The sequence below is a fragment of the Euprymna scolopes genome, chromosome 3 (assembly GCF_053919585.1).
Source record: "Euprymna scolopes isolate OS-2025 chromosome 3, ASM5391958v1, whole genome shotgun sequence".
In the NCBI taxonomy this organism is placed as follows: Eukaryota; Metazoa; Mollusca; class Cephalopoda; order Sepiida; family Sepiolidae; genus Euprymna; species Euprymna scolopes.
The window spans coordinates 194,145,813-194,158,680 of NC_136484.1; the positions used below are offsets into that span (position 1 = coordinate 194,145,813).

The 12,868-nt window shown below is 36.3% G+C and overlaps 1 long non-coding RNA gene across 1 annotated transcript in view; it reads right to left on the minus strand.

The window, feature by feature from the left end:
• The window catches only part of LOC145260459 (uncharacterized), a 186,520-nt gene extending 178,079 nt beyond the window's left edge, over nt 1-8,441 (minus strand). The window contains exon 1 of the long non-coding RNA XR_013864299.1: nt 6,838-8,441. This is a non-coding gene — a long non-coding RNA (uncharacterized LOC145260459). The remainder of the gene's footprint in view (nt 1-6,837) is intronic.
• Nucleotides 8,442-12,868: the final 4,427 nt, after the last annotated feature.

Consider the following 12,868-nt stretch of genomic DNA (forward strand, 5'->3'; position numbering starts at 1 on the left):
CCAAAGTCTAGTAGTCAGAAGGGAAGAAACCATTATAGCAGATGGCTTTCTGGGATCTAAGGATCTCAACAGAAGAAGTAGAATTTTATTGCTTATATACGTTGAGAGGGACACAAGTGCTATGACCGTGGGGAGTTGAACAGCAAGATGCCTGTTCACATCAAACACATCACCCAATTCATTTATTTAGGGCATAAACTGACTTTCTCCAGTGATCACGAGACGACATTGAAACACAGAATCGGGATGGGTTATGCAGCTTTTTCCAAACAAAGCACCATTCTAAAATCAAAAATGGTGCCGATAACTGTTGAAGTAAAAGTTTATTTACTTTATGTCCTCCCAATAGTTTTATATGGCCTTGATTGTATCACATGGACTAAACAATTAGCCAATCGAATTGAGGTGTTTCCAAATCACATAATGCGTTTCATTACTGGACATTGCCTGATCAAAAAAAAAAAAAAAAATATCCACTCTCTGTCAAACTACTTCCCTGCCCCATCTATTTGATAAAATCAAAAGTAAAACCCTTAAATTTTTTGTCAAACGATCAGAAGAAATGAAAAATAAGTCACATGGGTTCGCAATCCAAGCGGAAGATGCAACTCATGATGACGAAACAGGTACAGGGATGCAACATTGCGGTGTTGGGACAGAGGTTGGAGCTTAGCTGATAGTGTGGGTACCCATTATATATGCAACACTTTTTGGGGCCATGTCTAAGAGTGAATGACTAGTGGTAGACGTTTCAACTCAAATGTGCTAACAATTCACATGGGCGAATGGTGGACTTATAAAGATGTGGGACAATCTCTGGTGTGAGTAATTTTCTAGCACAGAAAGGGAGCCCACCTTTTTTGCAGCAACCTTGGCAACGTCTTCAATGTATTTATTTCAATTCATGTTGCCAATTATATTTAAACTAGATTCTTTTCTCATAATATTTCACAGTATTAGGACTTATACATGAATCTTTGGAGCAAGCAATCATGAAGTTGATCCCAGACAACACCAGATCTTTATACGCCATTGGTTGCCAGAAAACATTTTGGATTCACCTCCGCCCCCTCCCGGATAAAATGTATCGACTTGAATGAAGTAGGTATCGTTAGTTGTTTAATTTAGTTATTCTTTATAAAAGTTTTTGTTTTCTTATTTAGTTTCGTTTTCGTAATCCTCATCCAATTCTTTCAGGGAATGGGGAGGGGAGTCGGTGATTTTCCAAAATGACAAACAAAGCAAAAAAAAAAAAAGGATGCGTATTATTTGGATTTTTCGGACTACTGTTCTCATCTTGAGTGTCATTTTCACAACATTTCGGTCGATGTAACATCCGACCTTCTTCAGGTGTATCTTGTCTATCCAGTCAAGGCTGATGAAACGAGAACATGCTACCCGCATGAAGTAACTACAGGGTGGAACGATAAAATTGTCGCCCTAAAGAAACCACAGTACAGTTTTATTTTAAAACTTATATTGAAAAAATTAATTCTGGTAATTTAATTATGTAGTAGAGCTGACATCTATTTAATGTAGCTGCCTTCAGCCTCAATCACCAGTTTTATTCGAAATTTCGTCCAAATTCCCAAGTTTGGCAGAAACATTTCAGAGTTCGACCTGAACATTCTTGAGTTTGACAAGATATACCTGGAGAAGGTCGGAGGTTACATCGACTGAAACGTTGTGAAAATCACAGTCAAGATGAGAACACGTCCGATTAGTCCAAATAATAAGAATAACCAATCCTCATCTCCAAAATTCAGAAACATAAAAAAGGAATAAAAGAAATAAATACATTACAAGCTAAGTTACTCTTCTACCTACTTGGATAAGCTTTTGGTATTTTAACTTATTTCAAAGTGTGTATTACTTGAAAATAAAGGTAATGTCAAGCCAATCTAGTTAGAATGAAAAAGAAAATTGTGGTTTCGTTCGAGCTACAGCAATTTTCTTTTTTGCAATTTTTTGCAGCGGATTATTATTAGTTGACTTTAATCAACAAGATTATTCAAAAATAAAACTAAAAAAGTCAATATTTAGACATTTGAAAGACGTTTGAAAGAGGTGCTCAGTTTTTAATTACAACGTTCTAGTAAATCGATCCCCCATATTAGAAACACTCGACAAGTATACAAAATTCACCAATCTAAAAAAAACTTTCCTTGCGCGGACGGGACTCTCCACTGGTGAATCCCCACCCACCCCACCACCCCCCAAAATATCCGCTCTTTTCAAAAATAATTCACACTAACATTTTACTTTCAGCCTGGCGTTCCAAACGGAGGTGTATGTTGAGCAAAAAAAAAAAAAGCGGTCAATTTTTTTAACTTTTACCCCTATTATGACCCCTTAACATTTATTGTTTTGGACTCAAATCAAGTTATTTAGTTAGATCCATGTCCAAAAAACCTATATCTAAAATTTCAAGTGTTTAGACCTAAAATTGTCAGAGGAGTTTGGTAGAGTTCTTAAAGATCAAATCGTTGAACTTTAACTCCTTAACAGCCAAATTTCTGTCCGAAAACAGATTACAAAGATTGTCTCAAATCTCAATACCCTGTACATAAAATTTCGAATCTGTAGACTGAAAATTGACAGAGTTATTGCATAGGGAAATGTACACAGACAGACAGACAGACACACACACACACGCACGCACTTTCACTTTTATAGATATATAGATTAAGTTCCAGCAAATTGAAAATAAAAATAAAAACTCCCACGTGACGTGTACTTGTCCAGTGTCTCCAATATGGGGGATCGATTTACTAGGATGTTTTAATTAAAAACTGAGCCCCCCTTTAAAATGTCTAAATATTGACTTTTTTTAAAGTTTTTTTTTTATTTGCTAATCTGGTAGATTAGTGCCCAAGCGGTAATAATCCGCTGAAAAAAATTGCAAAAATAATAATTAAAAGAAAAAAAATTATAAGCGTGTATGCATTGTACACGTCCATTAATTAATTATTCAAAACTTATGTTTTTTGTTTGCAAAAATATGTTTGAAAAAATAATAATAGAAAGAAAATATTAAGCAATAACCATGGTAAGTGCTCGACTGAGCTTCAAGCGTTAGTCTCCTCTCCTCCCACTTCTCAGCCAAAACACTCGTCTCTCTATATTTCTCCAGAACTCCCTCCCACACACACCTATGAAAATAAAAAGAAAGAAAAATCAGTATGATATATGTACCGGTGACGGAAAGAAAATATCGTTCGCTAAAAATCACGTAAATTGATCAAGTGGTTTTATTTTTAAATAAGAAAATTAACTTGCACGGCTAAACTACGAGCGGCAATCTCGTGACGCCATCTTGAAAACAGTTCGAAGAAAGAAGTAATAATTCAAACTTTTACGAGATTCTTTACATTGGGGGGGGGGCGTACGAAAAACTCAGCTTCATTTAAAAATAGTTTTCTTTACAAAATAAAACTTCTTGATCAATGTACGTGATTTTTAGTGAATGATAGTTTCTTTACATTACACATGTCTTTATTTATAGGGAGAGTTCTGGAGAACCACTCCTCTTCTACCAAGATTTCAAAGTATCCTTTCTTCCAATGTGTGTGAGAGAGAGGGGGTGATCTTTTCTATTAAAATTCCTTCATCGCAGAAGAGATGTTGTTAGTCTTTCTCTACTCTATCGTGTTTTCCATGAAAGATGCTCGACTGGGCTCCAATCTCTGATTCCTCCTTATAAGACATCCACAACAAGATATCGTCTACCATCACGGCAAATAACTTTTCTTCCTCCATGTGCCTGGCATCAAACGGAATTTTCATAAACAGAGGTTCCTTCTAAGAACTTCCCACCTGTGAAATAAGTTACTGCAGGACTGCTTTCCTATAAACTACAACATGGCCGTTTTCAAGCCTAATGTCAACAAATATCTGTCAAGTCGTAATCATCAAAATTATCATCATCATATTTGGTTTAACATCCGTTTTTTTTTTACATGCTAGTATTCATTGACGGCTTTTTTACATGCTAGTATTCATTGACGGCTTTTTTACATGCTAGTATTCATTGACGGCTTTTTTACATGCTAGTATTCATTGACGGCTTTAAGAAATTGACTTCCAAACTAACCTGTCTCTGATCAGATCTTTATTTTTTTTTCTCTCAAATCCATTTTGATCACTTCCTCTTTCTATCAACAATCTCATTTCTTCCTTTCAGTAGTTAAAATCAAACAGAAATCAAACAGAAATTCTATGAACAGAGTTTCACCTGTGGGACACATTACCGCAGGAATGTTTCTCTAGTGACTACAACATGGTCATTTTTAAGACTAATGCCAACAAATATACGGATGTCGAGTTGTCCTATGAATTAATCAGAATATTAATCATTTCATAGTATTGTTCATCATTCAACTAAAAATCTCACTAACCTTTATCCTCGAGTGACTTTTAGTATTGGTAAGTCGTGAAATATTAGAATAAAAAAAACAAAAAATTTCCGTTGAACCTTTTATTTTGAATATTTTTAATGAATTACTTTTTATTTTGAATATTTTTAATGAATTACTTTTTATTTTGAATATTTTTAATGAATTAATTTTTATTTTGAATATTTTTAATGAATTACATTTTATTTTGAATATTTTTAATGAATTAATTTTTATTTTGAATATTTTTAATGAATTAATTTTTATTTTGAATATTTTTAATGAATTAATTTTATTTTGAATATTTTTAATGAATTAATTTTATTTTGAATATATTTTTATTTTGAATATTTTTAACGAATTAATTTTCTTTAACGAAAATTCTGTGTTCGTCGCATTATAGTTATTTATTTCTCTTCCGCTGCAAGAACTTAGACATCAGGGTCGGAAAGTGGGAATGAGAAGTCAGCGCCCCAGGGAGGGGCACTCTGACCTGCAAAAAGTGCTTGGTCAGCCCTGACGGCATTTTCCGGTGAGGGCGCCTCAGGCGATTAGCAATAAACTAACCCTTTCTCAGAGTGAGAAGGCAAAGCCTGAGAGGGTGGATCTCCTTGAACTGCACAGAATTTTGACACCCACCGCAAAATAAACAGGGACCGGATCATTACAGGAATGCTCTAATCTTTGTTGATTTTTGGGGCCCAGGGTCGGCTGTCATTATATTTGAATTGACCGTCGGACGAAAAGTAAAGGACATTGTATTTTCTGTCACCAGGAAATAACAATCGAAAGTTGTTAGGGATAGAGAGAATTAGAATGAGAATGGTAGAGAAGGGGGGATAGCGGGAAGGAGAGAAAGAAGAGTGAAAAGGAGAGAGAAAAAAGTGAGGGGGATAGAGAGAAGTTGAGAAAGAAAGAGAGAAAGAGAGAGTGGAGAGAGAAAGAGAGGTAGAAAGGGAGAGGGGAAGAAGAAAGGGAGAAGAAAGAGGAAGATAAAGAAGAGAGGGATAGAGAGAAGGGGGAGAAGGTAAGAGAGGAAGAGAGTGAGTGGGAAGTAGAGAGTAGAATTAAAAGGGAGGAAGAGATGGGAAAGAGAGGAGGAAAGAAGAAAGGGAGAAATAGAAAAAGAGAGGAAAAATAGAGGGAGAAAAAGAGGGAAAAGAGAAAAAGAGAGGAAAGAATGAGGAAAGAGAAGGAGAAAGAGATAGGGAGAGACGGGAGAAGAAGAGGAGGAGACAAACATGTGCCTCTTTGTAAAGATCGCCTTTTGGTGTTAAGATCCACCAATCTCATTTTTCATTGTGTGACACCAGCAAGGGTACAGACTGTCTCCTACCACCACGTGTCACCTGTGAAAACTACTAAATATTACCGAGGAGGGGAGAGAGAGGGGGGGTTCACTCGACAAAACACATTACACTGACTTCATTGCAGTAGCAGAGAAGACAAAGGAATAACCCGCTCTTTCCACAACAATCCATTTCCCTATAAATGTATATTTCGCACACCTTTTATATCCACGAAACAACAACATGTATCCATCATCATAACAAATTACATGAAATCAACACAAAAAAGATGAATGCAAATGGCGTTGTTGCGATTTTTTTTTTTTTTTTCATTTTTACTCTTTTCCATCCCAAACAATTGAAACGTAAGGGCTATTATTTGGGATCGTGTCTAACAGGGAACTGTAGGAAGTTAAGTATCGAGATGTTTGTTTACATTACATTTAAACTTATGCATGTCAGTACAGTCAGGGAAGCAGGAAACAGGAAGCAGGAAACAGGAAAGGAATTCCAAAGTCTAGCAGTCCGAGAGAAGAAACTGTCAGAATAGGAAGCTTTCCGCCATCTAATGACGTCGATGGTGAAGGGGTGGGATTTTGTTGCTCGTTGGGTTAGTTTGAAGTATGTACCTCGAGGGGGGCACAAATGCTCTCAGTTCATCAGAACGCGTGGCATTAAAGTAATTCGTCAACAATTGTAATTGAAATGGGAGCGTTGGTTGCGGGGTTGTTTTATATATGTAGTTTTGTAGAGTTTGTCGTGAAAGTACATTTAAAAAAAACTTATGCGTATAAGGTTGGAGTTTCTCGTGGTGACATATCGACAGAAAACAAAAAAGGTCTACTTTATTTGTCAGGGAAAAAAATCGAACAATAAATACTCGTAAACTGACTAGAAACAAAAAAAAATAATAATAAAAGTTGGTTAAATCGGAGAGAAAAATGTCGTGGACAGACACGGATATTGAGATATTATTGTGGGGATCGGATCGATATTAGTAGGTTGATTGCTGACATATATTCCCATAGTTTCGATATATAAAAAGGCCAAAAATAACCCAAATCGATATCAGCATACACGAGAAGAGGCAATAAAATACGACTGGATTACAGTCTGATAAAAATCAAATAAAGACAGGAGTTAGTACTACGTACCCGTTGTGAGTGTTATCCACGCTACTTTGGTGTTGGTTGTTGTGTTTGTTGGAAGGTATGGAAGAGAAGATGGGCACCTTGGAGCGACTTCGACTCTCCTTACGGGCCCGTGTTGAGGCGGCAACGGTGGTCGGCAGACTCATGATGATCAGAGAGGGGGGCGCTGAAGCTCTGACAGCACCAAAAACCCAAAACCCTATTAACAACGCAACAAGCGATCCCTTTTTATTAAATAGGGGTTAATCTGTTTGCTTCGTCTGCCAAATCCTGTTTCCGGTCTTTTATTTTACTGATTATGTCTACGTGGTGTGTGCCTTCCTTTCCCTTTAGAATTATTTCAAGGTGAGGTTTGTTTAGGGATGGGTCTTCTTTGTAGAAAGCTTTGTTTCTGGCTGCCAACTGAAAGGACCTCTCCACCCGAACTTGTTGCTGGAAGCGTTGAAAAGTGTTAGACCATTGCCAGGCTAAATCCAAAGGGTTGAACGCAAAGGTTGTTGTGACTTAGCAGGCATTATATAAACGACAACACAATAAATGCAATAATCCACTGGTTATACTAACTTGCACGTTAGTATTTTTAGTTAAGTAATAAATGCACAAAGGAAAGATGTATAGTTAGTTAACTAAGAACACTCCCCAAGTTGCACTTGTTTATGGATTAGATTATAGAACTTAATTGATTAAATATAAGATTGATTTTTATTTACTAGAGAAATATTTCCTTTTGGGCAAATGCAATAATTTTACTAACTGATATCAGATATTTTTTCAACGTGCATAAAAATAGCGTTTCTTTGTTTAGTTTTTTTTATTTGCGTGTTTGTTTGTTGGTTGGTTTGTGTGTGGGTGTGTGGAAATGATAGACTAGTCGCAGAATATCAATCTTAGTAAAATAAAAATTGTTATATATTTTTATTTATTTATTTTTATCGAACAAATCCAGGCAAATAGCCCTTTTTGGTGAGGGTTCTTTTTTTTGTTTTTTGTTTTTTTCTTAGATCTTTTTATACATAAAGATATTCCGTCGTTTTGTAAACATGAATAATGTCCACGCGTTTGTTTTTTTTTGTTTGTTTTTTTTTTTTACAACATCAGAAGAAGAAAAAGGAAAAAATACCGATGCTGACCAGTGATCACCGCCAAACGCCAAACCGAATATCCCTTAATACAAAAACTTCTATCACTTTTAACGTCTCTGTTGAATTATTTAGAATTAGCCCAACTTTTGAAAAAATAAAAATAAAAATCCAAATTTGTTTTTTTGATTTTCTTTTAAAATAACTCAATTAAAGAACTGACTTCGGGAACAATGTGCTCTTTCGTCTTCCGACCAAAATAATAATCCAAACGCGAAACAGAAAAATTGTGTGGGTTGTGCGAATGTCTTCGTTTTAACTTCCTCGTCCTTAAAAAACTTCTAATAATATCCTCGGGTCGGCTATTCTTCTGGATAGTTTATAATTTCTTGTTTCTTTTCTTATTATTTTTCCTTAATCGTGAGATCTTCGAATTTTACCGGTTTCTTTGGAAAAGAAGAAACGACACTCATATTTCTCTCTCTCTCTCTCTCTCTCTCTCTCTCTCTCTCTCTCTCTCTCTCTCTCTCTCTCTCTCTCTCTCTCTCTCTGAAAAATTGTGCGTTGTAGACTGTGTTCAATGCGACCAAAGAATCGGTTCCTTCCCAAAATGGAGTAATGACCTTTCTTCTTCCTCTCTTACTTGTGTGTTCGTCGAAACCTCACTCTCTGTCTGATCCGATCTTGTCAAAACGTTTGTTTTTATATAAATACATAACATCATTAATTATACAAAATAAAGATTGTCCACCCCCAGACCACGACGACAACGACGGCGAGGAGGAGGAGGAGCAGCGGGGGTAGGAGGATGTCCAGTTGTAAAGAGAATGATTCTTCTACTGGTGGTGGTGGCGGTGCGGTGCGGTGCAGTGTGCACTGACTATAAAAGACACAAAAATAAAAGCGAAGGGCGCGGAGGTGTGTTACGGACACGCACGATCCTTTCTTTTACAACGAGCGACTCGCTTCTCTTAAACTACTCATCATCGCGGGGGATGGGTAGTGGTTCGATTCTCAAGCGCAGTAGTTTGCTAGTTTTCTTTCCTTTCTGATTTTATTATTATTTTTAATTTTATTTCACCGACGGCGACTTCTTCCTCCTCCCTGACTTTATTTTCCGGAAGGTGGCCGCTCGCTTTGGAAACGGGCGAAGCTAAGCTATCGACGAATCTTTATGGAGAATTCCGAAGAAGGGGAAGGATACTCAACAGTTGTTGTTGGCATAAACATATTAAGAGTGATTTTTGATTTTATCTCTCTCCGTTGCCCCCCCCTCACCCCCCTCTCTCTCTCTCTCTCTCTCTTCCTCTTTCTCTCTCCTCCTCCCCTCCCTCGCCCTCTTTTTAATTTCTACCCTACACCCTCGGTGTTTATATTATATTTTCATTGCTTTCGTTCCGTGTTCGACCGCTTTCGCTTCTCCAACCTTACAAGCAGAAGCAACAACATCTCTCTCTCTCTCTCTCTCTCTCTCTCTCTCTCTCTCTCTCTCTCTCTCTCTCTCTCTCTCTGTATATATATATATATATATATTCGCATGCAGACTGTTTCGCTGTATCACAGCTCTTCAGCGTGACTAGAGGAGCAGTGCTGGTCTCAGCACCTATTCTTATCTCGAACTGACAATCATCGCGTCCATAGTCAGTAGCTCTACCCAAGAGACAATACACACACACACACACACACACACACACACACACACACACACATTATTTCATGTACTCACATACAATGTTATAAAGAAATATTTAGTTTATGTATTAATTTTTAGTATTTACTTCTATAGTGCTTAATACATAAGTTATAAAACTTTATATATATATATATATATATATATATATATATATATATATATATACAGAGAGAGAGAGAGAGAGAGAGAGAGAGAGAGAGAGAAAGACAGTTTAAAGAATTCAGGTAAATTCTTGCATAGAGACTCTCTGTGTAGCTTAAGTTAATTGCCACAAATATATCTTCGTAACAAACTAACTTCTCTCTCTCTCTCTCTCTTCTCTCTCTCTCTTCTCTCTCTTTCCCTATCTATCTATCTATCTATCTCTATCTCTCTCTTTCTCAATCACTCTTCACTTTCATTCTCTCTATTCGTTTCCCTTTCCTTCTTCGATTTAATCTCGATGTGAACACTATCTTTCTTTCTTTCTTTCTTTTTGTCCTTTTCTTTTTTTTCTTTCCTAAAAATAATTGCAAATTAAAAAGAAAAGAAAGAAGCTTCAAATTTTCTGATTATGTATTTTTTGCGTGTAAACAAAAGGCTTGTCATGTCAAGCAACTGTTGTTGTAGCTGTTCGTTGCTGTTATGACGGTGATCACCATTATTATCGATCGTTCATGTTAGAGTTCAACAAATTTTCACCAACAAACTTGTTAGTTACAGTTTTAAGAGGAGAGATACGTAAGAAGAGGTTCGAGAGCTGAAAGGAGAACCTCTATTTCTTGTTTCTGTTCTTGTTCTCTTTCTTGTTGTTCTTTCTTGCTTTTCTTTCTTTCTTTCTTTCTTCTTCTTCTTCTTCTTCTTCTTCTAGTTCAATAATTATGTTTTTTTTTTATTAAGAATTATTAAGAATAAATAATCGCACCATCGTCGTCAAAATGACAGTGACGTTTCCAAAACGAATATTTTTTCGTTGTAACAGAAAGAAGGATAAATAAAGTCCTGGCCAGAAATAGGTTAGTTTGTTAATCGATTTTTTAAATCCGTCCAATGCATGCCAGCATATAAAATGAACGCGAAACCGATGATGATGATGATGATGATGATGATGATGATGATGATGATGATGATGATGATGCAACTGGATCCGACGCAATGTTGGTACATTCATTTATTTGTTCGTTCACTGTCAGAGTTGAAGAAAAAGAAACGCATTCAGACCAGCACTACCCACGTCTGCAGTTTGTATTGCTGTCGTGACCATGGATCGCGCATGAAAACTGGGTGCATTTAAGGGTTCTGTGAGTATGGATGTCGATATATGCATATATATTTCGGTATGCGTTTATATATAAATACTAGAAGGCCACCCGGCGTTGCCCGGTAAATATTATATTTTCATTAATAAACTGAGACATGTGCATGGGAGTTTTTTGTAAACAGTTCATTTCTTGTAAGCAACAAAAAAAGTACTCAAGCTGAGATCGAAAACAAAACCTAAAGACAGTGCGTCAAGTGCAATAACCATTAGACTAGCTTGACATGTACTTCAAAATGTGTTTTCAAACTACTTATTCTTAACATAAGTAAGCTGTAATGTGAACTATTCACTCATGTGCATTCGTGAAACAGTTAGCAAACAGAAAAAATCCGTTGACCTCCTATGTACCAATTTTTCACTGTTGCCCTTTTGGCAGCACTTTTTTCCCCGGGTGAAAACTGCTAAAACAGTTTTCTACATGTCTGAATATCCTTGATACCAAATTTCAAGTCTGTAGTCTGTAGATCAAAAATTCGTTGGGTATATAGGTTGAGAAGTGCCCTGGCACTCACATTCTCACTTATATATATATATATATATATATATATATATATATATATATATATATATGTGTGTGTGTGTGTGTGTGTGTGTGTGTGTGTGTGTGTGTGTGTGTGTGTGTGTGTGTGAACAAAATCACACCCCTTCACTGTTGAGGTCCCTGAATATCAAAGTTTTCTACTCAAATAGCTTCTTCTCAAGAATAGCTAAACTTTGGAATTCCCTTCCTGCTACCTGCTTCACAAAGCGTACTGACATGCAGAATTTCAAATGTAACGTAAACCAACATCTTAATCTTTCTTTGGCATGATCCCAATTAGTAGCCCCTTACGTCCAAGTGGCAATATTCGCTGTTTAGAGTGAAGGTGAGTATATATATATATATATATATATATATATATATATATATATATATATATATATATATATATATATATATATATATAATGTCATGTCAGGTCATATGCTACTGGTACCATGTAACCCAGTACGACCTGCCTCATTGGTTAGTCTTCCTGAAGGATTAAAAACAAGACCTTCCAAAGGGCAAATGAACCCTTTTTAGGAGTCAACGGCCAACTAGCACCGTGTGTGTTTGTGTGTATGTATGTGTGTGTTGGTGTGGGGAGGGCTCCCGTAAGCTGTGGTGAAGGCAACCTTTCTAGGAGAAGCAAATCTCTGATTTAAAAAAACATAAAGCGGGAGACTAGTACCCGCATTAAGCTGGTCTGCAGTTTAACTTGTTGCTGGCTATGTTGCTCTTGCTTGTTACTGGATCTCAACATTTTGAACCGAGGGAGAGACTTAGCTGTCGTACAAAGCTAAGACTCTGTAACCTCATCTGTGTATAGATACTCCCTCAGGCATTTTTCTATTAAAATGGTCCTGTGGCGATGGAAGTCCTTTTTGGGCTCATGGACCTTAAGTGTCTGAGGGAAAGGCACTCGTCTGACAAAACGTTTCAATCATCATATATATATATATATATATATATATATATATATATATATATATATATAGGGAAATATGTTTATTCAATTATATTTCACCTTTTATTTATATCAGTCTTTTATTTTATGAAGCTTGATGTGACTACAGAGCATATACAAATAAATGACAAAATTCTATGTACCAAATTTCAAGATGTTGACCATCTTACCGTTTATTTCTTTAAGTATGTTAATATGCACAATTCTTGACAGCGCCTGTTTTGCAGCACGGAATCATTCATGTAATTATTATGTCAATTTTATATGCAGTTTTTCACGTTGTGCTTATAGGGATGGCCGTTGATGATGAACTCTCACTATGTGTTTAAATATTCCGAGCGATAAACGTATCAAAGAGCCACCGATAATTAAATCCATCTCCCTGCCTTCCTCATGACGGAAAAATGTTTAGAAAAAATAGAAAAAGGGATGAAAGATGGGACACAGGTACTTTAAACCAATTTCATTTCGG